Source organism: Oryzias latipes, chromosome 13 (genome assembly GCF_053564925.1).
Source record: "Oryzias latipes strain Hd-rR chromosome 13, Olatipes_Hd-rR_3.1".
NCBI classification, from domain to species: Eukaryota; Metazoa; Chordata; class Actinopteri; order Beloniformes; family Adrianichthyidae; genus Oryzias; species Oryzias latipes.
This window is the reverse complement of record NC_136249.1, coordinates 13,457,901-13,485,161: the sequence shown is the minus strand read 5'-3', so window position 1 is coordinate 13,485,161 and position 27,261 is coordinate 13,457,901. Positions and strand designations below refer to the sequence as shown.

Here is a 27,261-nt window from a genome sequence, read left to right as displayed (position 1 = left end):
CAGTTGTTGGGATAGGCTCCAGCAACCCCATGACCCAAACAGGGACTAAATGGGTTTAGAAAAAGGATGGATCTTCTTCACCTCATGATGCGTGTTTCACCATCACAGCTATTTCTCAGACATGAAGAAGGATTTTCACTCTTTTTAGAAACTTGTTTTCTTCAAAGGCAAATTTACTTGCTAATTGGACCAAATTGCAGACGGGTAGAAAGGTCATGGGCTGAGAGATGTGAACATTAATGTTTGGTCAGGAAGTACCTGTAGTTCAAGTATATGACGATATTCCTAAAGACCCACTCCAATCATCTTTTGATCTATTATTAAAGTGTTTCTAGTGGTCTTTTAAATATGATGATTCTGTTTTTAGCAAAAATCAAAAGTCCTGTGTCGTTTTCTAGGACATAGTTTCTGCAGAGCGACAGGACTTCCTTAGAAAGTCACCTGTGGGTGCGACCGGTGGTGTGGACCAACCCTGCCCCCACTTCCCATCACCCATAAATTAGCTGTCTGTTTACACATTCTCCTGCTAGCTTACTGCTCCACACACCCCAAACCTAACATTATTGGTGCAACAAAAATAGCAAATATTGGAGTTATCCAGCCGTACAGTTTTAATTCAGACTCCATCTCAGACGAGGAAAACGAAGACGAACATGGATCTATTTGTCTACAAGTGGATCCATTAGAATGGAGCTGAGCAGGGATATATACCAAAGTATATATATATATATAGATACATTTTAGTTTTTTTCCAAGATGCAATAAACCATTTTGCACTTTGTTTATTTATTAATGCAAATCCAGAGTATTTTTAATGTAAGAATATCTTGCAGATCATGAGCAAATATTTTGAAGTGATATGTGTGTGTGTGTATTTATGTTGTTATTTGATGTTATGTTACAACTGTTTTAAAAAATGTATTTTAAGCTTTTGTATTGATGTCCTCCATCATCAGTAAAATGCCACAAGAACATGTCTAAAACACCAAAAACATGACCTTTATTTCAGAGGGCCTTTAAACCTTTTGCTGTTCTTCCTCTGTTTCCTTTTTCAGTTAAGATGTCCACCACGTGAAAAGTGAAAACTGGGATCACATGAGTTGTTAAATCAAACTGCTGTCTTTGGGTTGACACTAAACAATATAAAAGCAGTCTGAAATAGTCTTTTGTGAGGAATAATGCCTAATGCCTTAGTGGTCTGTAAAATATCACACAACAACAAATGACTGTGTCAGCAAGAAAGCACTTCCCAGACACATAATAGATCCCAATTTAACCCCTGCTGTTTGTGCCTTGCTCTCCAGCGAGCATTTGCTGCCTAGCACCCACTCTGCTCAGCAGGGATTAGGTGCACAGAGACGCACACATACACCAACGCACGTATACAAACCAGATGCCCTCTATCCCAAGCAACAGTTACAGGCAACAGCACAGCAGGAGAGCTTGGAGTGGTTTTGAATCGGAGGGGAATAGCGGACGAACCTCCCTCCCGTTAGATCGGCCCTCATGAGTGCGGTGAGTGCTTTTGGTCATCTTGTAATAATACCTGTTGCTTTCAGACATGCTTCTGCAGACAATAGCAGGAAGGGCGGGTAGGCGCAGGTGCCTTTTGTGCTTTTTTGTTTGTAATTTTTTTCATACGTGGGCCGTGTTATCAAAGGTCTTTTCCAAAAACAATGCCACAATCACTTGTGCTTTCTTGCTGAAGTGGCTCTGTGAGCAACAGAACTTTTATTTGAGGGGGAGGCTAACGCTCAGCCTGATTTTAGGCAGGTCTGAACTGCACAAGTGTTTTGTTTGCTGACATCCAAGCAGCACATTTGTTTTAAACTGAATGTTTTACTTTTCAATGTTAAGTCAAGTGCTTGGCTAACAAGGTGTCTGTGTTTTCTAGTTGTTGTGGTGTCAAATCTATGATTTCTGGATGTTTTAAGGCCTTCCCGCAGAAAACATACGACATAAATTGTTAGGAATTAATGCATTAAAGTATACAGTACTTCAACACACTTGGCTTGACTTCTATTGATTGAAAGCATTTGTTGTATGAACTTTAAATTATAGTTATTTGTAGATCTTGTGGTTTGCTCTTTCTTTCCCTGTTGTTTAAACACAAAAAGTAAGAATCGAATCATCGAATTAGTTCCTTAAACTGAAATAAACTTTTTTGTTGGGTTTACAGCCATGCCTAAAACGATCAGACTGTTTGAAACAGGGACTGTAGGCTCAGAGTAACCCTTTTCCCATTTCCCATCATACCTTTGTTTATACGCTCTCCACCTAGCTTACAGCCCCTCACAACCCCATCTCCTCTGGGGGGACCCCCAGACATTCCTGGACCAGCCGAGAGCCGTAGTCTCTCCAGCGTGTCCTGGGTCTTCCTCGGGGCCTCCACCCAGGATCCGGTTATTTTTCAAAATAAAAGATCTTTTAAAATAAAAGATTGTCGAAACGTAAAAGAAAAGAAAAAAAAGAACCAAGCATAATTAATTATTTCTTCTGCGGTCCGATGCCAATTGATCCACGGGCTGGTACCGGTCCGTTGCCCGGTGGTTAAAGACCACTGGTCTACAGTACATGTGAAGGCAACAGAATGGAGCAAAGCAAGGAGCTATATTCAGGAGTGTATAAGAAATACAGGATTATTTGGGAGGACATCCATGCACCTGTGCAAATCAGTCAAAGCTCATTTGCTGTGGCAATCCCTAATGGGATATGCCAAAAGGTGAAGAAGAAGAACAAGCCAGCTTCATGCTAATATCGACAATAAGATATTTCAGATAGCATGTAGCATCAGCAAAATTATTTATTAGAGCTAGAGTGATCATGTCATCATAGCTATTTGAGCCAGTGTAACTGGATCACTTTTATGTGAAGGATGTTGAGACACAGCAGCACCCTTGGAGACCATCTACATTTATTGCATATCTGACAATTTTCCGGAAAGAAAACCCTCATGTAGGAGCTAGGAGGGTTTCTGTAAGAAAGAAAACATTTTTCGGAAAGCCAAAGTAATTTCCAGAAATTTTATTGAAATGGTAAAATACGTAACACAAGAAACTGGAAAATGTCTTATAGGACATCGTTGATTGGATGATGACATTTGTCTATGGATATTTTCATCCAATCAGCGATGTCCCATGGGACCTACCTTTTACGGTTTCCTTAGTGCCTTTTGTTTTTCCAACATTTCATTTTGTTTTACGGAATTTACTTTTTTTTCTAAAATACTTTTCCATTTTGGTTTCTGGAATTTTGTTACCTAATTTTTTCTTTTTAAAATGTAATTCTGTTTTTTTTTTCAGATTTGTTTTGTTTTTTTAACAGTCGGTGAGATCTACAAAATGTTTTTGCGTCAAGCAATTTGCACGTCTGGGCCATCTTATACTAGCATTCCTCTTTTTTCAATTTACTGAAATAAACTCTAATAAAAGATTTTTGGATAGTGAAACTTTGTCACACCAAACTAGATTAGAATAAGAATAAATCAGTTTTTGTATTTGGATGTTTGGAAGACTTTGAAAATCCTTTGTGGTTTGGACTTAAATGAAAAAGTTAAATTGCAGAGACTGAAGATTAGCAAAAAGAAATAAACAGAATTTTTCTGTAAAGTCTCATGATATTTATGAATGGCTGTACTTGCCGTTTGTAGCTCGTGCCGAACACGAGTAAACACATTAAAGAGAGAGTTTTTAATTAAGGCTTTAAAGGAGCTAATTTCCTTCAGATTACCGCTGCTGTTCCTGTGAACCACAGCAAATCCAGGACTGTTTAATTTGCTGCCTCACTACTGCTGCAGCAAAACATGCACGCTCACTCAGAAACACAAACACACTTGCAATTTGACAAAAACCGTCAACAAAGAGAACATCTGAAATATTCTCACAGTTTTTATATCAGTTTTGGATTTGATCTTGATCTGCCTACAATGCTTTATCTTGATGGAAGTACAAAAACTTAATAATGTTGTGAACATTTTTCTTCAGATGGTTTATTCACCAGTGCACACTAAAACATGCCAATAATTTAATTTGAATTAATAAACAGTTAAACATGTAATGACAAATGGCTTTTATATAAAGCTTTTCATTGTATTTTTTTGGATTACACGCAGCATACACAGCAGACAAAAAATATATAGCAAAGATGCATGACGAAAATGAAGTTTCACTCGAGTATGAGTTGCAATTCCAGGAGAAAAGTGAGACGCTTCTGAACAAATCCACCAAGCCTGTAATACTGTTTCCATGTGATTCATGCATCAAATTAGAATCCACTGCCTCTTTTTCAATGAACATCAAATTTGCTTCTCCTTCTACTCCCGCAGTGAGTAGAAGGAGCTTCTTAAGTTTTTAGCCTCATTTGAAGTATTGACTGTGTATTATATTATACTTCAGTCTCTGTGTGACCCAGTTTGACGACTTGCTGTCCTGCATCAGTAGGAGGAAAAAATTAAAACAAGAAAAATAATATCTCGATGCAATTAAAAAAATATAAAGTTCAGGAGGAAAACAATATATTCTCTTTCATGTTTGGTTTTGGACTGAGCCTGAATAGCACTTCTTCTTCTGTGCTGCTGTCAGTAGAAGATACTAATACACACACCTACAGTGCCAAACAGTTGTTATAGGAAAATAATGAATAAATAAGCCCATTTTTAGTTAAAAAAAAAAATCACAAATAAGTCACTCCTGAGTAGCCTATAAGTTGCCCCCCCCCCCAGTCAAACTATGGCAAATAACGCAACTTATACTCCAAAAATGTGTTTTTTTTATTTATTTATTTAAATTAGGACAGTGCAACTTTTGTGTTTCAGCAGCTGCTTCAACATAAATATGCCAGAGTTGGCAAAAATTCCATCCGTTGTCCTAAGGCAGGGTAAAAGGTTCAACAATTACATTTACAACAGAATTAAATAGCACAATATTAGTGATAAAGATATTTACAAAAGTTATTTACAATAAAACATGAGTCCAAAAACCCCAAGAAAAATATCATCAATGTCTGCAGGACTGGTTTGTTTTCAGACATTGTTTAAGAGCTGTTGTGAAAATAGAATAGTTTTCACAGTTTAGTTATGTGCCTCTGTGCATTACAGTCCCCTCGAGTTACAGTCCAGGTGCCTATTCCAACATTTGTTTTTTTATTTATAAAATCTAATGAGGGAGGAGGGGGCAGCCCATTCAAAACTTTAAGAATGAGACAGGCATCCATGAAAATTTTGTGACTTTCAAAATCCATTAAGCTATACTTACTTAGAATGTCACAGTAATGATAATGCAGAGGCTTTTTGTCTAAAATTATTAGGGTTCTCTTACACAGAGACATGAGGGGTTTCCAAGTGCTTTCATTTGTCTGGGACCATGTAGTCAGACAATAAGTTACACGAGTGAAAATCATTGAATCACATAAACCTTTGCTGCCTCAGTAGTCAGAGCAGACCTAATTTACGTAAAATTTGACAGATTAAATTTGACAATATAAGATATTTTCTTTACATGATCCTTAAAAGTTAAGTCTGAATCGAAGATTACGCCAATATACCTGAATTGTTCTACGACTTCCAATCTCTCTCCATTGACCACTACAGATGGTTGTTCTTCCCTTGTTGGCTGACCTGAAAAAAACATACAGACCGTCTTTTTAGTATGGAGATGTAAGCACGAGTTTTGGAGCCACTGAAAGACTAGAAAAATAACATATTTCATTAAAACAGGGTTCTTTAGAGTGCCAATGGTAATATATCATACATATGGATATAGTTTACTCTGAAAGGTTTACGAATAGCATGATATAGACCCTTTAAAGTTTTGTCAACGCCAAGCTGAACTGAACCAAACTTTAGGAAAGTTGAACAATTCTTTCAAACAACCAGAATAAAAAAGACTGAGAAAGATATTTTAAGACAGGAAAAGGCGCAAGAGAAAAACCAAAACCCTAAAGAGGCTTTTACTGCAGCAGGTAGTTTACTGGATAAGTAGAAGGGGCTCTTAACTCTGCGTTTATTGGGGGTGTAGATAAGTGAGTGTGATCTGTTATTTCACTGGCAGTGAGCTTCCTCCATCAGGCATCGGCTGACTCTGCATTCACTGATGTTTGTGTGGAGAAAGTGCTTTGATAAGCCTCATCCATTTAGCTAAAGGACCACATGAAACACTGTTGTCTTTTAGGACTTGCTCATACACTGAAAATGATTGGTGCTGTTTTGTCAAGTTTGAAGTTGTTCATTTCACTCAGTGGACTCGGGTTTTGAGTCAGCGTTGGAACCCGAAGCGTTCTCATGTGATTCTGGATTGGAGCTGTTTCAGGCTGAACATGGTTCTGTGGTCTCCAAACTGTTTGAATAATTGAAATGCTTTTAGACTTTCATAGCATCACACAAAGAGTTAATGTACACACACTGTACAGGCGGGCTGTGAACCTCGCTCTGCAGCACAAAGTGATCTATAATAACAACAACGCAGCACAACAAACGCTTCTTTTCATTTAAGATACACGGATGGTTTTCCTCAAACACACACACATGGAAAGATGCGCACAAAAACACACACTTACACACATAAACATAGACATTCACAAATATGCACACACAGAAATATGCATGAACGTGAAAACATAAACATTTACACTCACACACACACGCTACTACACCCACACAAATACAAGCACACAAACAAACACCTATTCACATTAATATGCACATAAACACATGTGCACATTAACAACAAACCTATGCACACACACACACAAATACACACACAAATAAGTGCACCAAAAAATATGTGCACACACACACAAACAAATGTATGCGCACATACACACAAATACGCAGGCACAAACACACACATACACACACTCATGCAAACACACCTCCACAAAGGCAAACACTCACACAAACATGAAAAACACTCAGACCAACACACTCACAGAAGCAGACACACACAAATAGTTTCGTTGCGATTTCTTTGAATTTTCCTCCCTTCAGTTTGAGACTGCCTGAGAGAATAAAAACAAAACTCGATTGTTATTAGACATCAGGAACTCACTGAAAAAAAAGTGTGTGGTTTGAAAATCGTGTTTAAAAAACGTTCAAGTTAATCAAAGCTTCCACATAGAAAGAAGAACTAAAGAATTTTGAAGGAATACTGTTTGTTCAGACTTTTTGGAAAATCTTTGATTCATGAAATGAATCTCATCTTCTTTGGGTCACTCTGAAGGTGTTTAAACCTTCTCCTGTGTCTGAAGCTATGTCCAGGCCACCCTTTGCAAAGTGTGTTCAAGCAATCACTTCCGATAAAATGTCTATGTAAGTGCACGTATATGCGTTTCAGGCTTCTGTGTTCAAAATTCCCATGTTCACACATCCCTGCACAAGTTTTTAAAGTCCCACTTCCATTTTTCTTTTATTGTTAACCTATTCCCTGTGGTCTTTTGCAATGACTGCACAGTTTTTAGCCAAAAAACCTGTGTTATTTTTAAAGTCGTAGTTTCACATCGGCAGTGTCTCATTAGAAATTTGCCTCTGAGTTGTGGGCGGGACAGTTGGCGTGGAGCAACCCGCCTCCTTCGCTGAGAGCTCTGTTTGCGCACTCTTAAAGGTGCTTAATGGTTTGAGTCCGGCTGAAATTATATGACACCAAGTCTTTTAGAACCAGAGCTGGGAAAGAAAAACCTTGAAGCAAGATTTGTGAAATTTCCACCGCTTTGACATTTTGCACCAAGCCTCTACCGACTGTAGGTACATGCGCTTGTAACGGCAGCCTGTTGTGACCACCATATACTAAAAGTGTGTTCAAGTCCCCATGGCCGTGTGTACAAAGCATCAGATGAATATCCTGGGAGTTGAAATGAAATGACAGTTTGTCTGCAGTGGCTTAATTACTTAAAATAAATATGATTTATGATTATGTTACAATAAAAAAATAGCAGAAAATGTGCAGAAAACCATACAACTTAGTTTTTAACTTTGTCACATGACAGCGTTCAACTTTTTTTGTTTCATGAAATCACTTAAGAACTCTGTGTTTGAAAATCGGATTATAGAGAAACCTGGGAAAAAGTCTATGAGACAAATAGAGTGAATTATTTCACTTTGACTTGAATTTTTGAGGGAGTTTCTAAATTTTGCTTAACTTTGATTTTGGGTTTTGGTTGCATGAAGGGGATGGAAGTCGCCTCTCCTCATAACGAGCTCTCATAAGGTCACAGTGTGATCTTTTTTTTTCTTTTAAAAAGTGTCAGAGTGAGAACTGAAGGTGTTAGACAGAAGGCGAGAGTGCCTAAAATGCTCTGTGAAAGGAGAATAAAAAAGGAATATGCTGGAAGCATGTCTCCATTGTCATCCTGTTAAATCGATCCTACTGTGCTGTACATACGTGTCTCCAGCTCATGTGTGTTTATGAACCCTTTTTATAGGATGAGCTTTTGGGAAAACAATGATGTAGTGAGTTGTCAGCAGCTAACACTGTGCAAACAAATGTGTTTTGTCCCCTTGTGCCTGAACCGCTGCAGTGGGAGTTGGGGGCGGAGTGAAGCCTTATCTTCACGAGCCAAGAAGCCTCAGGATCCCTTGGTTCATCACACAGCAGCTGCTTGCCGCCGCTCTGAATCTCTGCTTTCTATTACAGGGAGCACTGATAAAAGTGAAGGACATTTAATTCTTAGCTTAAAAAGAAAAATCTTTGTTAACTTTTTGTATGGCCAGAAGGTACCAGAGCGGTGCTGGATTCCTGAGTTAAAGTCGCTCACAAACGTCTGGAAAATCTACTCCAACCACAGCTTTATGGGTCACCTCTGTGACCTCTGTGGGAGGGGTCAAAGCCAAGCAAAGACTGATTGCTATTCTAGGACTACCAGCATTCCCTACCCATTCATTTTGGAGACTGATACATGAATAATTGACACGGAGACATTAGTTGTGCACTACTCACTGAGAGGGGAATGAGAAACGAGGTTTTCAAAGCAAAACTTTTGTAACTTCAATCAAATGAAAGAAGTTCTCAGCTAAAAACCAATTCAAACTTGTCTTCCTATTGTTTGTGCTGTGTTGCCTTTTCTCTCACTTGCAAATGCTGTTTTTTGCAAATTTGACACATTTCTCACAAACGAGAGGGGTTTTGGCTTCATTAGTTACCATTGGCTATTTAATTTTAAGAGAGAGGTTAGAGACCCAGAGTCCCCCGTTGTTTGGCTCATGTTTGGCTTTTTTTTCTGATCATCGTTTTTGTCGCTTATTATTGTTCCAACTTTATTTATAAAGTGACAAGTCAGCGAGTGAGGGATGTGTGTTGTGTGCACTAAACATATGATAACCCATGTTTTCACAGCACTGCAAACAATAACTGAATAATATAATGTGACACACTTTTACAAACAACCAGATATCAGGCTGTTTAAAGGCCAAAAGTCAGGTTTTTATGTCTCAGGCTTTTGTGTCAGACATTTTGACATAAAATTGCCAGTAATGTTAAGGAGCCTTTTTATCTATAGTTTCAAATACCAAATGAATAATATATATCTAGATTGTATGGATTTTTGTAAAAGAATGGGACTGTATCAAATCACCACAAAGTTATTTGAATCTTTTATGCATTGATTCATGACCCATGTATTCAGATCCATATCTAATGTATTCGTTGTGCAATTTCTTACTTTTGATTGAATTACCAACAAGTTTTGCTTAAAAGATTTATCACATAAATAACACCATACCTTGATAGACAACTGTTGAGTCAAAACCACCGAGCCGAACTACATAAGTAGTAAAATTTTAAAAAGTTTCATTCTTTGTTTTTTCTGATTGAGCATCAATCATTCTCATCATGAGATAAGCTGCTCCTCAAATAATCACAGTTTGTCATCAAACCCGTCCCTCTGACACACATTCGGAAATCCGATCAACTCCCTACAATCTCCTGTAAAGCTCATGTAAAGACAGTGAACATGTAGCAGCATGGAGGGTGGAAGGGGGCATGTTCTTCAGAGCCAGCTCGGATTCTTCTCCTGTTCTCTTTGAGCCCGCTGATTAGCTCAGTTTGTCATAAAACCATGATAGAGACCAGAATTAGAAGGGATAATAGAAGGATGGACTCCTTTCCTTCTTTCCTGATAAGTGAAATATTTCCCTCAGTTTCTCTCTCTCACACACACACACACCCCCACACACACACACACTCCCATGCACGCAGAGCTGATAGCAACTTTTCATGCTCTTTTCAAAAGTGTGGAATTGGATTTTTAATCTTGTATTGAGTGTGGTCCATTTGCTCGTGGCGGGCTACTTCCAAACATGTTGCATTAGAAAAAGGTCACCACCTTCAGTTGACAACAATGTGTGGTTAGGATAGGAGTCTGACGGCAACATTCTTTGCAGTTCTTACTCTCCCCTACCACCTCAATGCTCTTGCAGGTCTGTGTCGGCTCTTTGAACCCCCTTAAAATCAGGTGTGAGTCAGAAAAAAACACATCAACCTTTTGCAAGAATTTTTCACTTTCTTCTTATGAGTTACGGCCAGTTGGTTTTGAACACAGTTAGGTTGAGGTGTGGACTGTGACTGTACTGGCTTTGAGTTTGCTCTTGTTGGTAGTTTTAAGCAATTTTGTTTTAAGTCCTACCTGTAGCTCACCCAATCCAGGCAATCCCGTCTGCCACCCAGACCAGGCCCAGCAATACTGCGGCAGGGGCCCAGAATGCCAAAGTGCAGGGAGGCACAGGAGCACAGTGAGTGCAAGCTCCAGCCCAGCCAGAATAATAGCCCCCCCTACCGCACCCGGGGGCCCAGTACAGGGTCCCGCGCCAGGAGAGAACTCCCAGCCCCAGACGAGCAGCCCACCACCACCCAGAAGTTCTGAGCATCCCCCAACCTTGGGCACGAGCCAGGGCTCCCCAAGGGAGACCCGCCTCATGATCCAGGCAGCCACCGGGTCAAAACTGGTTTGACTACACAACCCAGAAGTGGACATTTTTGAGAGGCCTGGTTCTCGAGGGCAAAGACCAGAACCCGCACCACAGGGACACAGACATCCCCAGACTCAGATGTGATGTAATCCCTGGCTCTTGCCAGAGAACTCAGGGATCCCTCTCCCTGAATGGAGAGAGGGTTGCTGGACCCGCAAAGCCAGCACCCAAGGGACATGGCCACCGTTGCCGAGGGGTAGGTTTCCCCCACCAGGGAGGGAGTACGGGACAGAAGATCAGAGGTCCCACCTGATGACGGTCCCACCTGATGACGCTTCGAAGATAAAAGAAACATTCGCTAAACAGAACATTGTTCTCATCATTTCAATAATTCCTGAAATTTGCATTTGGTGTCTGCATTTCTTTTCTAAATTTCCAGCAAAATTAACCCATTAGCCATCACCATTCTGACTGTTATGCCGGCCTCCAATAGACACCTGTATCTAATAGATGCCGGCCTGGCTGCCACATTTTTAGAATAAACACTGGGGCTACTATTGGAAGATATACAGTAATCCATTTTGGTGTCACTCAGATGGTGGAGTCTATCCCAGCCACCGTAGTCCACAGTCAGAAAATTAAATACAACAATATAGAATTGCAGAGGAAGTGTTCCTTTTTTGGTTTTTGAGCGTCAAACTGTTGGAATCTGTTATGTCATACAGAAAGATGTGCTTGATAAAGTTTATCATCTTTGGCAGTTAGGTCCTGGGCTGATGATTCTACTGAACAGAACCTTTGACTCTACATGACAACTAGACTGAGCAACCCGTAAATCGGGGTAGGTTGTCTCAAAGCTCTTGGGGTTGGTGTCACATGCCAATCATCCCTTACGATCTTTTTTTACCAACTGTGGGTGTGCTGGCAGTTATATCTTACATAAATAATTACAGACATTAGTGACAACTGACTGAATGAAGCACAACCTGTACTGTTGAGGGTTTTCTGCTTTATGTTACAGTTTTTTTCTTTAGATGATGGTTTTCCTATATGTTTTAATAGGTCATCTTTTAAAATCCCAATTCGTATGAACAATATCAATATTTTTAAGAATATTGGAGATGAAGACTTTTTCAGGCTGTTTGTTTTTGTTTGTTGTATGAGAAAATAAAAAATACAAGATTAGGCTTTATTTACCAAAACACAGAAAACAATTAAAAAAACGGATTCCCTCCCTCATTATGTAAACACGAGGGGTGTAGATGAGGACTATCATAGGCTTGGTATTTGTATTAAAACATTTTTGCTGTTTCTAGCAAAAAACACAAAAATATTACACATACTCATTTAACATCCTATTTCATCACTGAAACACAATTGAACTTCTATAGGAACAACCCCACACTCTTAGACAACCAGGGGTTGGTTGTTCCAATTATCAGAATTGTATCGATTTGATTGTTTATTAATTCTTGTGATGAAGACCTTTAAACATAAAAGAGATTCATATTTAAAGTCAAGACGACAAGCTTTCATTACATGCAGGAATTACAGCTGGAAGATTTTTTGAAGCTTTTTGAAGACAAGCTATGCATAGTTAAGTAAAAAAAAATTGACAACCAACCCCAGTCTCCCCTATAAATTGGCCAATCAGATGCCTCAACAAAAGTAAGTGGTGACTGATGGGCTCCACATCCAACGTTTCAAATGTTTGACTGACAGATTTGGTGTAACCTATTTTCAAATAGTAGGTGTGTGCACATCCAAGCTCACTCCTAATCGGCAAGATTGGTTATCATAGAAACATTAATTCAGACCGACTAGGACCAATCACTGTTTACTGATGACGTCTGGGTCTAACATGGAGGCTTCTGTATTAAGAAAAAATGGTGCATGAATTATATTCATTTGGTTGCAGCCAGAAGTAAACCAATTCTCGAGTGCAGACAAAAAAAACAAAGGTTCGCCAGTTCTTATAATCAGTCACTGAGTAGAACACAGATCTAAAAATGACGATGATCACCAGTTTTTTATTGGACACATGATAATCTGTTTCCTGATTGTCTTTTGTTGCATCCACACATAGGAGATTGATGTATGCACTAGCAGTTTGTAATTATCTGTGCTTTTTAAAGGTTTATCACTGAGCTGATAAGACTGAATACAGAGACACTGGGTTGACTTGTGTTGATGTTCTCTAAACCCCTCTGGGATTAACATGCAGAGCTTGAGTTTGCCACAAAAGCCTGTAGTCCAGCCAATTCTGTGTCATAAGCAGCCCCTCAGAACAGTTCATTTCTTGTGCCCTCAAACCACAACTGAGCTGAAATTGCTGTTGAGTGGAAAAAGATGTGTGATTGCGGGGGAGTTGGGGGTTGGACATGGATGGGGAGGTGGGGCGGTGGGGAGTGGGGGGTCAGCTCACCGCAGCTCAAAATGCAGAAATAACATGGGAACACGGAAATCTAAAATTTCATGAATACGTGACTCCCCCCTGCAGTGTGTGCTCAATCTCTGAGTACTGCGGCTCAATCTTACCCTGCAACACAGCGCCTAATACAGGTCACACGGCTTCAGGATATCAGCTTCAATTGTTGCGTTTTTTGTTTTTTTTACTAATCAAAGATGCAACTCGCAACTCTCAAAGTGCTTTCCATTCAGTGCTGCTGTGATTGCTTCAAAAACCTAGTATGTTCTTCAGCCTGGCTCTCTCTGTTGAAATTTCCAGAATAGATGTTAGTGTTTTGTCTGCAGGACTGGAACTAACATGACCTGCATTCACTCATTAAGATGTCATACAGTTTAAGGTTTAGGAAGAATTTGCAGACGAGGAGACTCCAGTGGAATGTCAAAACTTTTGTTGCAAAATGGTTTAGTTTTACATTTAAATTCTGAGAGTGAACCAAACAGCGCAACTACTGTAATTTATTTTTAACCATAAGGCACTTTTGAAATCCTTAAGTTTTCTCAAAAATCTACAGTCCACCTTAAATAGGATTTCTGATTGTGCTGACTGACCTGAAACCGATTTTCTGTGGTAAACTGTGCTTAAAAATAAATCAATGACTTTGATAAACTGTGCTATTTGATGGATTGTTTGAGCATTGTGGGTATTGTAGGAACCTGGCGGAATTTACAAAATGTGCTTTAACACAAGAACTGAAAAAGTGTATTGCTTTGAATTTGTTGTCATTATTGTTAATGAATTAAATAAAGTTTGACTTAAAAAAACTTCACATAAACCCCTTTGATCAATCAACTGCCTCTTGGACCCTCCAAGCATTCTGGGTGGTGTAGTCAAACCACTTTTGACTCTTGTTTCGTTTCATGCACCTTAACATCTGGTGCGTCATATGATAAAAAAAAAATACTGTACTTGAATTCTCCTGCTCAGAATCAGTAAGTTTTGTTATAATTAGAACAACTGACTGTTTAATTCATACAAATGCTAAACCAGCCAGGAAAAAAAGAGAAAAGTAAAAAGAAGAGAAGACCTGGCTGCGAAGTGTTTATATGCTGATAAGTAATCAAACGTGGTAAGATAGATAGCTAGATAGATGCTTAATAGAGGAACTAGAAATAACTCATTGATGAGTAAATATTGAAAGAGAGACCATTTATCATCTGTACCACTGGTAGAATTTGTATTTAAGACTAAAAATCAACAACTAAGCTCAAGAAAGACAAGAATTGGTGTAAGAAACCATTTGTTTGCTTTTTCCCCCCCTTCGTTTTTAAAGATTTTGGACGTAGTTTTGTCATTTTCCATAGGACATTGACCACACAAGAGCACTTCCTGGAACAGTGTGTAAAGGTGGGAGTGCAGAAGTAAGCATGCTGTGGTGTGAAAAGGGGGGTGCAAAGCAAAAAGCCTTTTTGGTGAAAGGTCAGGATGAGCTTTTCTCTCCCACAGGATTCTGTGTCTCACTGAGGGAATAAACAAAGGCTGCCGCTCAAGTGACTCATCTTTTTAAAAGGAGATTAATTTCTTCTTTTCCTTCAGTCATCACCTGTTGCTCCATCTAGACAAATAATCAAATAATAGTGCTCTCTTCCTGATTATTATGTATATGCTCGCAAAAAGGCAAAAGTGTGTTATATATAATATATATAATTGACACACTTTTTATAGTTTGCTGCTGTACAGGTGTTGAAGCCAGATAATGCCTGGATGGATGACAGGTTTACTGACTGAGCTTTAACTTATCCGAAAAGTCCAAAAACAAGATACAATCCCAGACTTTAGGCCCAAAATGGATGACCTCTGTCACAAGAGGAAGCACCTATTAAAGCAAGATGTTCAAGACTCCCCACTGGTGACCTTTTCCCCCACCCACCTTGTGGGATTTCAAAGAAAGCAGCAGAAACAGACGCGTCGCTGGCTTGTGATTGAACATCCTCCATCCAGCAGTTTCTGCTTCTAACACCTTCTTCAACACGAAGGTCCTTTTCTTTTTCACACCACTGGCTGTTAACGACCTCAGATCAATAAGGAATTCAAAGCTCTCGAGTGCAGACATAAACCAAAAGCTGCGCCATGTTTTATAAAGAAATGTTTGCAACAACAGAACATTTCCTAAAATGTTGGTAATAAGAAGACACGACACTGACAGGAGCTTTGAAGGCTAGAATGGAATTAAGTGGATTGCGGGTGAAAAATAATCAACAGTCTTATGTCAGAGACTGGGAGCCTCTTTAAGAAAAGAATAGTGAAACCCTAACACATAGCAGCACTTGATGTTGTGAAAATTGGATGTGGCCTTGCTGGCGGAATGATAGTCATTACGAGCAACACGAGTGTGAGTGTTCGTCTCTGCTGGCGACTTTGACAGGAGCTTTGTGATCAGGAATATTGCAGAGGAAGTAGGTCGGCTGAAGGAAGCAAAAGCTATTTATCCCCAAATGTTTGAGGGAAATTTCAGAAAAAACAGAAAAACCAAAGCCTGGAATAAACTGAGGGGATAAAAGACAATGAAAGACAGGAGAAGAGTTTCTCTTTATTCTCTTACAGAATAAGAAATGAAGAACAAAACAATTAAAAAAAACTTTTTTTTTATTCATGTTTTGCATTTGAAATCTAAATTTGTGTTTTTCAGTTATTGCTTCGACTGTAAAGTCAGGGCGGACTTTCATTATTTTGCATAAAAGCTATGGCATTTCATGGCTGCCATTAATTGAACGAGCTATTATTAAGGAGATGTAAAAAAAAAAAAAAACAAAAAAAAAAAATTAAGGAGATGTATTCACAAACTGAGTGAGCAAACCTTAAAACTGCGCAAACGCAGTGCTAACCAAGTGACCCCGCATTTTACAGCTGTACGGTTGCAATCCTTACTGAGCAGCGCTCCTGCGCGCTCGCTGGGTTTGCGAACAGTATTCAGGGTGTGTGTTTGTCAGTTGGGGACGGTAAACCTTTCCGGTTGATCTGACTGAATGTCAAATCCGGCGAGGCAGCGGTGCGGGGACCTTTATTTTTAGAGGCTTTAATAGAAAAAAGATCAGCTGATGTAGTGTGGATTAAAACACTAACGAACTGCCAAGATCAATGTAAAAAAGTGCGGCAGATTTTTTTTGTGCTGTAAGTTTTCTTATGTAAAATTCACTTTATTGGGTAAATATACATGTGCACTTTGGTTAGCTCGAGACAGAGCTACTACACCACTCAAAGTACAGGAAGCGTCTGTTAGCATGTGGTTAACAAAGGCTAACAATGGAGCAGCGTCTAACTGTTGTTTATCTAATGTTGATCATTTTCCTTCATTACATAAGCTTTACCTCTTTCGGGTCTGTCATTTCGAAGACCTGGGACGAAGATCGCGGGGTAACAAAAATCAAAAGTTAAGTGAGACTCTTATGTAACTAACGAACAAACAGATGTAACTGTATGTATTAAAAAACAAAAATGAAAAAAAAGGTTTTTAATGAAACAAAATTTAAAACCAATAATTAAAAATGTAGCAGTAAAACAAAGTTTTATTTTATACTAACATGGTTGAGTGCAGTTGTGAAATGCAAGGTCACTTGGTTGTCATTGCGCTTTCGCAGTTGTAAGGTTTCGGTCACTCAGTTCCTGAATACACTCGCTCAGTTATCTTTGCGCTTGTTCAATTAATGGCAGCCTTGAAACGCCATAAAAATCTCATGAGTTGTTCCATGTTTTCGAAAAAAATTTATTTACTAAACTGATGTAAAAGTGGCACCCCTTGAAGTACCTTTACAGGATCCAACTTTTTCCTTAAACTTGAGTAGATTTATGATCACAAACCAGTACACTGTTACATTTTATTTAGTTACTTTTTTTTCGGATACAGGCACACTCGGGAGCCGTTCAGTGGTTTGATGAGGATGATGAAAATATTTTATTTAGGATATATAATTTAAAGGAAAGTTAGGATGAGAAAAAAAGGAATGTTTAAAAGGGAAAAAGACAAAGTAAAAGCCTCATAAACTCTCACCCCCCTTGCCATAGCCCAGATTTATTACAGTGTTCCCACTATCCACTACAGTTCTGTTCCCTCTCTAATAAGTACACATTCTGTTTCAGATACCCATAAACACATATAGATAAATATACACAAAGAAACAAATACACATGGAAACATCCGGCACACATTTGTTATATATAAGCACTATTTTGGTTTTATTCCCCAAAACACCCAAATGGATCCCCATACAACTCAAATTTATAGGTTTAAACATTAGGTGTTTACCAATTATTATTTCATCAATCCAGATTGATCTGCTGTAACATATCATTGTTGCAGCACTAAGAAATATCTACAGATAAATCACAGTTAATTTAGGCTGTGTATGCTTCAACCACTCAATCCCTCCCCTTAATGCTGAGAGCCAAGCCCAGAAGCTTTGACTCTCCTTTTTAGTGGCATTTGTCGATTTGGTATGATTTCTCTGGGGATTTGAACCTGCAACCTACCAGTCTCAGGCTGGACACTCCACCACCAACCCAGCATCATATTCAAAAAGCAGATTAACCCCATGTTGAAGATGCAAAGCTTTTGAAGTCACTGATAACCAAAAGAAAAAAATGGTCTTCAGCTGGGATTGTGATCTTGTTGGGAAGCTCAGGCCAGCGCCTCAGAGCGAGGAACTAAACATCAGTTTATTCAAAGCATCGGCCTCATTTAGCATTAACTGTAATGGGCCCAGGGTATGGCATGGAACCGCTTGAGCTGACAGACATTCTCACGCCTGGAGCAAATATGGCAGATGCGTTTCCATCTCGGCAGCCTGTGATCTCTCTGTGCCTCCAAGTTTCGCTAATTAAAATCCTAAATTGTAAATAATTTGAATAAACACAGAAAATAAAATCAAACTGGAGCAGTTGTGAGGAAACGGTTATTTTGCAAAGGGTTTGAGGAAGAAATAAACCCAAGACGTTAAAGTCTTTATGATGTTTTCCTCTGGATTTACTTTGATTTTGACTTTTTCTTCCCTTTCCAGTCCTTCTTTAAAGTCCCACTCCAATTATCTTTTGATCTATTTTCTAAGTGTTCCCAGTGGTCTTTTAATAATAATCATGCTATTTTTAGCCAAATTAATTAAACGTGTTGTTTTCTAGGACAATGTTTCTGCAGAGCGGCAGTAGTTATTTAGAAATGTGCCTCTTAGTTCTAGAGGGGACTCTTCGGAAGGGGACAAGGATTGCTCCTCACCATCATCTATAACTGAGTTATCTGTTTACACACTCTAGCTCATAGCCCCCCATAACCTAATATTACCAAAAAATGGCGAGCAATACTGGAGCTATCAAGCTTTACATTTTTTAGCCACTTGCCAGCTCAGTTGAGGAAAACAAAGATGTACGGAGTGGAGCAGGGAGTTCGTGCCTTGTCATTGTAGGTCTTACGTCACATCTACATGCTTTTTCCAACAGCATTTTTTCAGAAATACAATTGTATGTTTATTTTTATTTGATATATGTCCTCCATCATCAGAAAAGGGCACAGGGGCATGTTAAAACACCAAAAACATAATAATTTTCACCAAAGAGGGTCTATCTGCCCTGTAACAGTTGGTGTAACAGCTTTATGTCTTCTGAGCGATTCATTGGGGTTTGTGGTTTCAGCCTCATCTGCTGTTGTGTTTGGGCCCAGGTATTCTGTCACTTAAAGAGTCTGCGCTGCCAAAATCCTTCAATTTGACATTTTTTTTCATGTCAGACAAATAAAACTCCGGAGGGGTGTGACTGCAACTGTGTACATGGTCCCCAATTGCAGCCATTGCAACTCTGGAGGGTTGTGGCTGCAAATAGTTTTGGGAAAGGAACAAAAAAGGAATTCGCAGAGAATTATATGCAAAAAACAGAGGGTGAATCCATTAAAAAGGCCTGCTTTTCCTGCAAAATCCAGGATTATAAGTCACACAGCCTGAAGAGGATGACAACAGGAACGTCTGTGTGCAAACGAAGCCCACAGCAAAAGATAAATTACGTATTTATAAACTTTCAAGATGGTTTTACTCTTCTGATAATAAATGTCTTCCATAGGCACCAAGGTCATGCACAACTCCAACCTGTTAACTTCAGACAGAAAACTCCACTCACTTTCGTGTTTTCCCTGAATAATAATGGTTCTTGGGAGATTTGCATCCATCTTGATCCAACAGTGGTCTCAAATTAAATTGTGTTGATGACCAAATTTTCTTCATCTTCTGCTTCTCTGAAGGTTTGAACTCCCATGAAGGGGAAGAACTGACCTTATATCTGCCAAGGCAACAGCCCAAAAACTGACCCTCACAGGCTTTTACAGTTAATAACTTAAAGTTGAGGATTTAGAGGAAGAACAGACTTTAAAGGGAATGTCAGGATGGTTCTCCTGACAGAGAACATGGCGGCAGAAGCAAAGAGTGCAAAACAAAATAAAACGCCTCAAAGAACCAAGGTGGATGTCACATTTACGACCGTATTTAACCTCATGATGGTGGATTAAAAGCTCTGACTGTGGAGGCACAGTGGTGGGTGCATGGTCATGTGGACCACTGTTGCAGAGACTGTCCTAAGCTTCTTACAGCATCAACAGCCTTTCTAAACATCCAGATTGGTAAACTGCTTTATTGGGACTTATGCAGGTGTCTGTCAGGAAACCAAAGCAGTAGCTGAGTGTAGAAATGGCTAAAGGACACTCAAGTTAATATGCAGAAGTGCTTTAAAGACAAAATCCAGAAATCTGGTACATGATGTTTACCTCTATGATTTGAATTTGTCGTTGCTGCTAAAGAGTGAAGCCTCACTTTGAAGGGTGGAGGAGGTTTTGTGTCTTGCACAGACTTCATAATAATAAATAATATTGTGTTGTGAAGAAACAAAGAAGTTGCTGAATCTGCTCAGCTTTGGGTCAAACATCTTTACGGCAAATACGAGTCATTAGTAAAGTATGGAGTATATACTGTATGTGGTCATTTTTGCTTTTTCAGATTAACATTTTGTGACTGTTCTCCACATCGGTGCCCCGTGAGGACTCTTATTGCATTTCAATGAGCTCAATTTGCAACCAAAAAAGAAAAAGAACCACCAGCAGTTCCTCATACGGCAGATCTATTGTCCCTGCTTTTCTTTTAAGTTTTAGAGAAAAAGAGAATGCCAATCCCAGACTGTAAAGATTATATCTCAGATGAAATCAGAGGACAAAAATACACTTTCAGAATAGATTTCTGAATCATTACAGGCGATAAAATCTGCTATCTTAAAGACAAATGGTCATACTTCACCTCTTTCTAAATGAATCATTCATGACCTTTATGAGGCCAAACAAAAGACTTTGTTGCCCAAATCTTTTACTCATTATGGAAACAAACCTGATTTACGTCCATTAAAACTGAATGTAAAGAGAAATTCAGCTGCTATGCTCAGAAATTAAAAGTTAATGTGGAAAAATAATACGTTGCAGAATTAGAAAAGACAGAAAAGTTTCAGAAATCAGAGAAATTCTCTTGATAATCTGCTGATTATCACTATCTTCTCAGATCCTACTGGCCACTCATGGTCTGAATATTTCTCAGTACATTGTAACATAAAAACACTCAATGTTTCATGTCAATAATTTTGTTCTTGACTGCAAAAATGTTCCCATGGAGCAAATACAAGTCTTGTTGGTTTATTCGTGTTGTTCATTTTTGACATGTTCAAGACTCTACAACCATATCACATTTACCACGTGTTTATTGCTATTGTTATTCTGCAACAATAAAAGACATTTTTAAACTTCTTTGTGTAAATGGGATAATGGGACTGGGACTTTAAAGCGCTTGGACCTTCAAGAGGGGTAGAGAAGCGCTTGACAGGTATTCGCCATTTAACTAATTCGAGTCTCTGATTGGTCAAAGTTCAAGTGGTTTAAGTTTCACATTTAATTGCCAAGCATTTTGTACGTAACGTCCCAAAATTGACGTAAAAACTTGCTTAGTGACTCGAGAGTTTTGACCGAGGAAACCCAAAGCATACATATTTATGCGCATTTCCATAGACTTCTCATTGGAAGTGGCCGCGTGAAAATGTGTTTCCGAACCTGGTATGAACGTGGCATAATAGTGTGAATGAGCTGCAGCTTTAAACATTTTTGGAAAAAGCCAAAGCAAATCAAAAATATTTCAGTCAAAAAAGACCCCAAGATTTCCTGCATCTGCATCCAGGCTTTAATCTGGTGCTCTTTATACTGATTTTCTTTTCCATCTCTGCTTGACTGAAGTCCAGGTCTGTAGCAACACAAAAAAAGCAAAAATCACCTCAGCCTGTTTCCAGCTGTGTTTAATGAAATGATGCTGCATTGTTCTCAGGTCTGCAGCCTCTTGGATTCCTAATCAAACTAGTGTCAACGCTGAACACACTATTACATTTGAAGCATCCGCTGCTATATCACGAACAGCTGTAATATAGACAGGTGCTGCTATTATCAGAAAGTGCGCCCCTCTGCTCTCTGGACACACACAATGCACATGCTCCTTTTCATGGAGCAGCCTCTGACATTAGTCCCATAATTAGAGCTACTAATTACACAGTATTTTCAGAAACTGAATGTATTTAATCTGCGCGTTTGTGGCAGCAGAACACATCAGCTGTTTGAAGGCAGCAGCAATCCCTCCTCTGGGTTTAACGGCTCCGTCAATGTTCAAAATATACAATATTTACAGAGGCCAGTCCCAACCTGAATACGTCTGCCACTCTTTGCCAAGTTCGCTTGCAGTCAGACATGATATGAGCCATTTTTGAGGAATCTGGGTCAGGGGAAGCCATGCGGAGCTGAAAGATGAGTACCGAGGCAATCACACACAGGCGCTCCTCTGTGCAGACAGAAGAGCAAGCAGATGAGAGGTACTCATGCAGAGGTAGAAACACCTACATCTGTATATGTCTGTGCATGAAATACATGACTGCTATGTGCAGCAGCCGCCATTATCACCACCATCAGCGGAAGGACACAGAGGTCTTTGAGAATGAAAGGGTCCGGCTCACATACAACTGGATCTGTGCTTGTAAAGATCCTCCATTCACAAGCGGAGTCCATTGATAGACCAAAGATCAGGCAGATAATGATGAGAGCGTCATGTTTGTCTTTTGTGAGGATTGTCTGAACATAATGATGCAGAGTTTCCGAAGCAACACTGGAATCTCATTAGGTGCAGACAATGGAGCTGTGCTGCTATTGACAGGTGAATTAAAAAGATGTGAATGAGATAATGAGGTTCAAATGTTCATTGACAAAAGGACAAAGGGACTGAGGAACAGAACACAATAATTGTGCGATAAAGAGGCTTGTTTAGCTGAGAAAATTTCATAAAAGAATAATTTCAGCATCACCCCTCCCTTTCTATTATTTATTCATCCATCCATCTTCTTCCGCCTGGTACCGCCTGTCGATCTCACGCTCCGATCTTCCCTCACTCATGAACAAGACCCCAAGATATAAACTTCTTCACCTGGGGCAGGAGGACTCCACTAACCTAGAGAGGGCAAACTACCTATTACTTGTTTGACACATAAATATATCACCTATATAATGTTTTTTTTAATGTCTGATTGTTGTTTTTTTTTTACATCACGTTTTGATAAGTCGTCTTTCCAGTTAATGAAAGCTTTTAACGCAGAATAAACCAAAGATGATGCATTTCTGATCCTTTAATTTCCTTTCAGATTCTGCAATATTTAAATGGTGAAATGGTTGGGTCTTAATTTTTATTTTTATGGGAAGCTTTATCATGCAATGTTTAGAAAATCCTAGATAATAGATAATAAAATCTTTTCAATAGGAAAATTTGAGCCAGCCAAAATTTGAGTTTTTCAAAAGGAAAATAATCTTATCAATAAAGTTTTTTTAAAGAAAATAATCTCGGTCAAAGAAAACATCTTACTGACTGGAATTTCTATGTTTCTTTGAACAAGATTTCTTGTTTGGACCATTTTTTGTTTTACCTTGTTGACAGATTTCTTTGCTTATTTAAAGGAAATCTGCCAATTGAATAAACATGTTTGACTTCTCTCTAAGGTGTTTGTTTTTGCAGTGAGGACAAAGAAAAATTTAGAGTGCAATTACCGGCAAGTCTCAGAATGTGCAGAAAATCAAACTTCCTACAAAAAGGTTGCTTTTCAAATCAGAGAACCTTTTTCTTCCAGTGAGGCAAATGCCAGCCCACACCATGACACTGCCTCCACCAAAAGATGCTCCTGTAAACAGTCATCATGGCAGCTTTCTCTGTTTTTTCTCCACACGTCTACTCTCGAATCTCACAAGCTGCCATTGGCAGAATCTGGGCTCATGGATTAAGTTTGGAGGTGTGGTCACACCAAACCTCACTACGACTTGGTTTGCCGGACATCACCTTGAAGACTCCCTCTTGCATGGACTTGATGTAGATCAGTAAACCGCGCAGATTCCTGGAGCAGACACGTTCTGACCATCATAGGAAAGTCCTTTCTCTGAGGTGCAGCTGCTCAGGTGCAAAAAAAACCTGGATAATTCTTCACAAATGCATGTTCTTCACATATGTGGCAGCCTTAAAACAGAAACAAACTTTGGATAATTTTTTATTGAGAGGGATTGTTACAGCAAGAAAATTATCTTCTCCAATAGACCTTATTCTTCGTGGGTACAGCTTTATTTAATAACAGATTTTTTTTTTAAATAATTATGTGCGTACCTGCGTGAACTTAATACATTCTCCTGTTTTTTTAGTTTATTTTGTCATTTTTTATTCTTGACATTCTAGAGCTTATCTGAAGGTAAATTCGGTAACACTTTATATTAAGATTCTTTAAAAAGCTTTGTTAACACATTAACAAACATTATAAATGAATTTATAGGGTGTTAGTAAGACATTTATTAGTACAATAAGTCTAATAAGGTTTATTAAATTACTTTAACACATTTACAAGCATTATTATTGGGATGTTTTTAAGATGATAATGATGCATTTATTGACATTATAGGTGCCTAACAAATGTGTCAGTGTTAATAAGCTTAAAAAGATTTATTAACAACCTTTGTTAACAAATTAAGAAGTATTATTATTGTTTGGGGTTCTACTAAGATATTTATTAGCATTATAGATGCCTGACACAAGCCTAAGTGTACATAAACTTAATAAGTTTTATTGACTAACTTAACAAATTAATAGGCTTTATTAATGTGTCAGATGCTTAAGATATTTATTAGCATTATAGATGTTTTGCAAATACCAGAAAGTGTTATTAAGATTTATTAACATCTAAAGTCAGACCATTGTCTTCTAAATCCATATTACTAAACTGCTTATAAGCTTTACAAATGTATTAATTAACTTTGTTAATAGTTTATTAATTGTTTTGCAGCACCTCATCTAAAGTGAGGACAGTTTTTACCACAAACAACCGCATAAAGATTGTAAAAAGAACTTTATAACATTAAAACAAAATAAACATACAAAAATCTTTCTTTAAAAAGATATATAATAATTTAATTCAGACAAAAAAAAACATATAGACTGGTGTTGGTGACTGTAGCATCATAGCTAATAGGATAAGGTATTAGCATCTATCCTGAGTGAAACATTCATTGCAAATCCAATCACCAGGAGACAATTCTCTGCATTCAATGCCAACTGCATTCAACCACTGTTGCCTTGCTTCAAAGTCCACAAGAAAGTTGCTCAAGCCAGTAATTTTTGAAGAACGAACACAATAAACCTACAGGAGCCATGCTAAAGCTAACACGCTAACCTGCCCATCTTTAATTCTGAAAGGAATCAAAGATGGGCAGGTTAACTAATCTCACCATTGGCTAATGAATCTGTCAATCAAACTCATCAGCAAAACAGGCATGCTCGCTTTCAGCCAATAGAATGGCCTCTTAGAATTTGCTTTCACATATGTGATGAAAAAGCCCCGCCCATCTCTCATTCTGTACCGGTCGGTCGTTAGCGTGTTAGCTTTAGCATGGCTCCTGTAGGTTTATTCCTTCGGTCTTCAAAAATTACTGGCTTGTGCAACTTTCTAGTCAGTGGACTTTGAAGCAATGCAACAGTGGTTGAATGCAGTTGGCATTAAATCCAGAGAATTTTCTCCTGGTGATTGGATTTACAATGAATGTTTCACTCAGGATAGATGCTAATACTTTATCCTTAGCTATGATGCTAGTCATCCAACACCAGTCTATATGTTTTTTTTTTGCTTTTGAAAATTTGTCTTAATTAAATTATTATATCTCTTTTTACAGAAAGATTTGAGTATGTTTATTTTGTTTTAATGTTATAAAGTTCTTTTTACAATCTTTATGCGGTTGTTTGTGGTAAAAACTGTCCTCACTTTAGATGAGGTGCTGCAAAACAATTAATAAACTGTTAACAAAGTTAATTAATACATCTGTAAAGCTTATAAGCAGTTTAGTAATATGGATTTAGAAGACAATGGTCTGACTTTAGATGTTAATAAATCTTATTAACACTTTCTGGTATTTGCAAGACATCTATAATGCTAATAAATATCTTTAATTTGTTAAGTTAGTCAATAAAACTTAAGTTTATGAACACTTAGGCTTGTGTCAGGCATCTATAATGTTAATAAATATCTTACTAGAACCCCAAACAATAATAATACTTCTTAATTTGTTAACAAATGTTGTTAATAAATCTTATTAAGCTTATTAACACTGACACATTTGTTAGGCACCTATAATGTCAATAAATACATCATTATCATCTTAAAAAATCCTAATAATAATGCTTGTAAATGTGTTAACTAAGTAATTTAAAAAACCTTTTTAGACTTATTGTACTAATAAATGTCTTACTAACACCCTATGAATTCATTTATAATGCTTATTAATGCATTAACAAAGCTTGTTAAGGAATCTTAATATAAAGTGTTACCGTAAATTCAATTATTAGTATTTGTTGTAACCTTTTTTCTTGACAAAGAAGGTCAATTAGGAAAAACCAGTTAAACTTAGATCAAAACCAGGGATTTGTCATTGAAGATTGAGCTGTACAATCAATTATGCTTGTGATCACTAATTAGACTCCTGTTTTGGCTGCAGGCGGACAATGCAAATGAAATCGCTCAACATGTGACATGAAATCAGTCATGACCGGTTGGAGGTTAAAACTTGATTGGAGAACCTGAAAAATCAACAGGAGGATCTCTGCTCCTGAGATGATGATGAGGTTCTATGCTCTGACAATTTTTGATTACTAAAAATATCACCCTTTCTTTCGCAATCAAGACTCATTCTCTGCTGGGACAGATACGTCTATCTCTATCTACTATTTGTCTATCTCTATAAAAGGAAACAAATTTTGCAAGTTTTAGATTAATAAATCTCCCTTAATCTCGACTTTGTGTGACAACACCACAGTGCATCTTCACCATGTGTCCCCTCAGGTAGACAAGACTATTAAATCACCATTTGTGCTCATTAAGTCGCCTCATTAAATAAAATGTCATCAAATGTCCTTAAATAACAGTCTCATAAAAGGACTTATTTTAAAAAAGTTTGCTCATTAAATTGTGCTAACTTTTACAGATTAATACAAGATTTGGCAATTTGGTCCTCTTACTCATTCAAAACACCCTTTTACCTCTCCACAATGGGGTTAGTTCGTTTAAATGTCTCACATGTATTCATTCTTTTGATCGCATTTTGATTTAAATCCAGTGTTACTACATTTTTGAAAACTTGGACCCAGCGCAAAAACTCCATGACTTGGGTATATTTACATTCTGCAAAAGAGGTCATACAGTGTGAAGCAGAATGCATAATAAATGTACACTCATCGCACAAGTTGTCGAGTAAACACAATGGATTGACTGCCAAAAGAAGCACAGACAGGGCAGCTGTTGTCTTATGTAATTCATACCAGTCTGCATGTTGGCTCCTTAAGCC

General features: G+C 38.2%; 1 protein-coding gene across 1 annotated transcript in view; it reads left to right on the top strand.

Moving 5' to 3' along the window:
- The first annotated feature begins 1,440 nt into the window (after positions 1–1,440).
- The window catches only part of sphkap (SPHK1 interactor, AKAP domain containing), a 139,824-nt gene continuing 114,003 nt past the window's right edge, over positions 1,441–27,261 (top strand). Inside the window, exon 1 of the mRNA XM_078956484.1 lies at positions 1,441–1,515. The gene's annotated coding sequence lies outside the window, so the exon portion shown is untranslated. The remainder of the gene's footprint in view (positions 1,516–27,261) is intronic.